This window comes from Tachypleus tridentatus, chromosome 2 (genome assembly GCF_004210375.1).
Source record: "Tachypleus tridentatus isolate NWPU-2018 chromosome 2, ASM421037v1, whole genome shotgun sequence".
In the NCBI taxonomy this organism is placed as follows: Eukaryota; Metazoa; Arthropoda; class Merostomata; order Xiphosura; family Limulidae; genus Tachypleus; species Tachypleus tridentatus.
This window is the reverse complement of record NC_134826.1, coordinates 13,959,701-13,966,217: the sequence shown is the minus strand read 5'-3', so window position 1 is coordinate 13,966,217 and position 6,517 is coordinate 13,959,701.

Below are 6,517 nucleotides of genomic sequence, written 5' to 3'. Positions count from 1 at the left end.
ATGATATAAATACTACATTTAAGAGGAATACAAAGTCCATAAGTGCAGAAACCGTAAAGCTTGCTAATCTTCCCATAGGATAAACTTATAATCATCTCATTTTAAAAAATATATTTTGAGCTGCTGATGACAACCTCCCTGTTCAGTGTAATTAGATCATAAAAGTATTTTATAAGAGAACAGCAATACGACTACCAGAAAGATGCGACAAGGAATCTAGTATGTTCAGAAATGAAAATAATAGAAATTTCCGTACAAAATACCTCACTTGTAATGCTTATATATACATTTGCCTATTATTCTGTTACTACAATATATATTCTCTTCAAAATCATTCAACTAGTATGTTTATTTCAAATATCATATTACATAGTGGTTAAAATCTGTTATCTTGCAATTATTTAGTTTTTAAATTAATTAAATGTGTTAATACTTGTTTTACTACAATCACATTTTACATGACAATTTTTTCAAAATAATTTTATTCATTCATTTAAACCTGTTTTGGAGTCTTAAAATAATTTATATATGCAAAAAAAAAGTTTCCTATTTGTACTTATATTTCACACAATTAAAAATCAATGTAAAAACTATGTTCCAAAGTTAATGCATGTATGCATACAGTTTTCTTAACTAAAATGTTTAATATATGAGCATATTGTCTATTACTTCATTCTGTTTTAAAATGCTTTGCATTATCTATGAATTTGGTACTTTATTAGTTACTTTGAGAAAAATGGTAATTATCTACAGTACAGTTGAAAATGATTTTTATAGTTTTTTTAGTATGCATTTAAAACAAGAATTTTTAGCAGGTTATTTTTAAATAATACTTTTCATAAGTCTTTTTAACACATTTTATATATTTTTCATATACCACAAAAAGAGATTTCCTATGTCAGCATTTCCAAAAATTGAAAAAGGTGGGAAGGGCCATCATATTTGATTCATTAAATGTATCAATATTTTAGCAAATGAAAAATATAGGATGTTCTTATTTAATATTTTAGCATGTCAATACTAGTAATCTGAGTTCCCAATTTGTAAGAAACTACAGACTTTGTATGTGGATATAACAAACATCTAATCTGAACCAATGCTGCACACAACATGTAAAAATCAGTGTTTAGGATGTTTTTTATATTTACTTTTAAATGAAAATTAATACATAATACTAAACTCCGATACCAAACATACTGACATACATTCATAAAGTAGTTCAATAAAATTGTAAATGTAAGCCCCCAAACATAACATGGCCTTTAACCTATACGTTACAATGTGGTGCACATGTACTTAGGTTACTACATCCAAAAGTCTCTATAAAATGACCTCTCTTAACCAGTATTTTGCAAAATAGTCACATTTCAGTTACAATAAATTTTATATGTACATACATTACTATTTACAAACAAGTTCTTAAACTTTTTAAAAAACATGACAGTAAATAAATAGTATGGCAAACAATTATATCTTCTAGTTATGAATAGTTTATTCATATGCTGCCAATCTTTCCACTGTTTGTTTACAAAAGATTTGCAATCCTCACTAAATATGGGACAGGGCCTTTTAAATAAAATTTTGCACACAGAGAATGCAAAGTGAAATAATTATATTTAGGTTGTATACATACATTTGAAATAGCCAGAAAAATCATAATTAACAATATCAATACCAGATAATTCTGCTATAATTTATCACGCTTAGCAACTAAGCTGTATTTGAGTCCAAAACAACATGAATAATTGAGCAGATGAAAGACTCAACCTACTCCCTTGAAATAATTTCAAAAGAATGAGATGACATTGATACATTTTAAAATCACTGAGAAAGACTAGGGGAAAATTCCAAGATTTTGATTTGTTATTCTCGTCACTGTATATAATGGACCGTTTCCAAAAAATGAAGAGAGTAGGGCCATTGTGTTTGATCCAGTACATGATCACTATCTCAACAAACAGAAGAAAACAGGTGATTATTTTATATTCTAGCTTGTAAATATTGTAATTTGAGTTCCTAATTCATACAAAACTATATTTTATATTTTGACATCACAAACATCTAATTTAAGCCAGTGTTGCATTAAACATACCATGTGACAAATCCCAATGTTTAGATGTTCTCTTAATACTAACTTTTAAATTAAGAAATGAAATGATGTGCAATATAGAAAATAAAAATAGTCTTACTGAAAACACGTGTGAAATATATTTAGAGATTACACAAATAATGAGATTTTTAGAATGAAAGTTGTTTTTAATCATAATATAAAGCCACTTTGCTCTCACACTAATAATGAAACAGACTTAATCTTTTTATAAATAAACCTTTACGAAACTAATTCACTAAAAAAAACTAATTTTTGTGTACAAAAAATTTGTAATCCTTACTAAATTTCCATCAAATTTTGTGAAGATACACATTTTGTATCAAAAGTTAATATATACACTTAACATGTGCAAAAGTGTAGACAAACTCATATACGAGGGCTGTTCAAAAAATACATGGACTGTTTGAATTGTGCGGCTCCAGTTGGTTCCAGGGGAATCCACTTGGTGTCGTTAGGTTTGCACAGATCAGCTGATTACGATGCCATTTCCCGATTGCAGATATCTTCATTTGTGTATTAGCTACGCGGTTTTAAGTGAAGTGCGATTTTTTTCGTTTGGCAGATTTCAGAATGAATGACCTGAAGGAGCAACGACTTGCTGTGAAATTTTGTGTTAAACTTGGAAAATCTGCGACTGAAACTTTTGCTATGCTTAACACGACTTACGGTGATGTTGCTATGAAGCGTGCGGCATGTTTCAAGTGGCATGAACGCGTTTTAAGGATGGTCGACAGTCCATTGAAGATGATGGCGTCCTGGACGTTCTTCCACGTCAACAAAATCAACACCCTGGTGCGAGCAAATCGACGTCTGACTGTCAGGGAGCTTGCTGAAGAGTGTGGGATATCAGTTGGATCTTATTACGAGATTTTGACTGAAAAATTGAAGATGCACAGCGTTGCTGCGAAATTCAGCCCTCAGAACTCTTGAGTTTTTGGCCAACACTCGATCACTGTTCTTCCCCACCCCCCCTACTCACCTGACCTTGCTCCTTGCAATTTTTTCTTGTTCCCCAAACTCAAAAGACCCTTGAAAGGAAAAAAGATTTGAGACGATTCCGAGATTAAGGCAAATCACGACGAAGGAGCTGGAGGACATTACAAAAGAAGCATACCAGGACTGTTTCAACAAGTGGAAACACCATTCGAATAAGTGTGTGCATTGGGGAAGAGAGTACTTTTAAGGGGTCCCAGACCTGTAACTTCTAAATAAAGTACATTTTGTTTTATGACGTCAGCCCGCGTATTTTTTTTAACAGACCTCGTATATTATGCTGAACCCATTGTGAAAGGGTTAAGTAACCAGATAGTTAACAGTAACTGTTGCTCACCAGTCGCATTTCTTTTGTATTTTTGGGACATTATTTTAACTGATTATTGCAAAATTGAAATCAGTATTAACTGGAATCACTAACTTTGATTAATCACCATTCATAAATAATAAATTACTTTATCCACCTCTAAATAATCGTAGGGCCCATGCCCCACAAAACTGAAGATTCAGACTTGGTATGCTGTATTAGCATCATTCACAACAAGATTTTAGTATACGCATACAATGAAAATACCAACTCTGAGACTACCTAGACCATTTCCATGACAAAAAGTAGTATATGCTTTGTTTCAAATGATAAGAAATTATTAGCTAATGATATACAAATATTGAACTTTGTTGAGCTCCGTGATCATAATTGAACAGTTGCATTTGGTTTCCCTGCATTTTTTTTGTACCAGATAGAGGATTTGCAATTTAATAGGATCACTTGCTTTATGAGCTGTCTGGCTACAGTCCTTGAGGATCTACAAACCTTGTAAAAAGTCATCAATATCAATATTAATTCTATCCATTCCAGTGATATTTTTATACTAGGACAGTTTGAAATCTGTGCCCCAAATTTTATCTAGGCCTATTATGACAAACCCACATTATACTTTATTTCAGATGTGTTCAATCATGGTCTCCTTATCAAAAAAAGGACACTTTCGCTTATTAGAAAGGTTACAGAAGAAGCATAGTAGGATTTTAGAAATGGAATGGTTACCTTACAGTGATCAGTTAATATCTCTTACTTCCTCTTGAGACAAAAAGAACAAACAAACAAAAAAGAAGTAATTTCACTAAAGTTTAGTACATTATCCATGGGTCTCATCCAATACATTCTAAAATTGTGTGCATGTGTGTAAAATCAACTATTCTGAAGATATTAGGATAAGGAAATACAATTTTACAATAAACAGGCTAGGCCATAATGCATCTTAGAATGACTGGTATGAATATTGACACTTATTGATAAGCAGGGAACAACATTTTGACCTTCCTAGGTCATCATTAGGTTAACAAAGTTTGCAAAATTTTCATACTTGGTCCTACTTCTCAATATTAAAATTTGAGACCATCTACAAATTCCACCACTGTTTTATAAATTTAGTTTACAATATTATAATTTTATGATATCTATATTATTGTTATTACTGCTATTACTATACTGTGATCAGTCAATGAATAAGGTCTCAGATACAAGTAAGAGTCACTTCAGTCTGGCATCTCTATTTACAAGCTTCAATTTACCTGTATATAAGGAATTTCTTTAGAAATTCAGCAAGTAATCCATACAATTTAAGATGCAAGCAAAAAAAAAAAAACAATAAATGCAAAACAGAAGTCAAATCTCTGCACTAAAGCCAAAACAATAAATCAAAACCATAATGAAGTGTCCAGTCTTCTTTATTATATAAATAACCACTTGGCCCAAAGATGTATGGGTATCACTTTTATCTTTTATCTCATACAAAATTAAGTCATAATACATACATATTACACTCACTAACAAAGCACAACATAATATAATAGTAAAAGTATCTGAATTGTCAACAATGGCCAAATTATATATTAACCAGTGTAAAGCTCATGTTGCTTGGTGTTTTATGGCACAAAGCAACTAGGTATCTGCACCATAAAGCTCATCTTACAAAAATATTTCCGCATTTTTCCAACAATACTTAGCGTTGGCAGCTCATTACTACTTTATTAGAAAAGCAGATACTACCATGTTCGACGTCTCTAGCTTAAAAAACTAAACTTATACCTTTTACTTTACGTAGTCCTACATAAATATTTTAAAAAAATTACAATTTCTAAAATTACTTCTAAGTTAGTGTGGTGTAACCAAATCTGATATAAAACAAAAGCGTAAAATTATAAGTAAGATTTATATGTACATGGATTTATAAACAAATATGTATTTGCGTATTACTAATAAACTATTTAACACTATTACTACAATAAACACTACACTAGGCCTAACTTTTAAGCCTAATAATCTACCAACCTAGCATCTTCAAATTCTACGAAAGCAAACGGGGGGCCTCGCCTGTTCTTTAAATCAATAAAATTTATTTTTCCAAATTTGTAAAACAAGTCTTCTATATCTTTGCTTCGAATGTCAGGAGGAAGGTTACCAACGTAGATTCTACTATCGTTATTGCGGTACGACATGTTGAATATTTTAGAAAAATCTAAACTAGATGAAACTTGCACAAGACTCAACACCAACACACTATGTTTGCTGAACAATTTCACAATCGCGTTCACGCAAAATTGCCACTTCTGCTGCGTCTTCCGACTATTTCCGAAGTGGTACAAGTCAGTCCGAATGTATGGAATTGTGGGTTGATAGAAGCTTGTTAGAAGAAACATTTTCAGCAAATGATGAAGCAAATCGATAGGTAGATGTCCAATCAACGTTTTCACTTTTAACCGCAAAAAATGAGCTGCAGATCACTGAAAAGAAGTTCATTTTGCTCGTTCAGATCGACCGTTGTGTCACGTGCGGAAAATCGCGGTAACAGTGGAAAGCAGTGTTCGTAGAGCATAAGTTGTGGTTTGATCTTAGTAGTCAAAGTTACAGCAGCGGTTATTTCTGAACTTCGTAGATAGCCCTCGTGTAGCTTTGCGCGAAATTCAAAAACAATTTTTTAACTTTTACACAGGTAGGTTCAGGTTATATTTTCATGTAACCCAAGTACAGATCGCTAGAGTTAATTGATATTTAAATCAATATTTTCCACTCATATTTAATGGTTGCGTTAACTTTAATTTTCTGAAAATTCAAGGGAAGTAAGTTAATTAAATTATTTAAATTGGAGTTACTATTACTGACAGTTGTTTATTTTATGCACAAGTTAACCTTATTACTTTATTTTACAATTTCTAACTTTTCATGCCTAATTTATCATCTTCAGCATCCCATTGCTGCTAGTAGGACCTTTGTTGTATAATGCATTAATAGTAATGATAATAATAACATGGTGAACTCTGAATTTTCCTTCTATTCTTGTTCAAGTTGTAAATATCAAATTGTTGACGTGTCATCGTCTATGTAGCGCCTAGAGCAGGTATATTTTTACA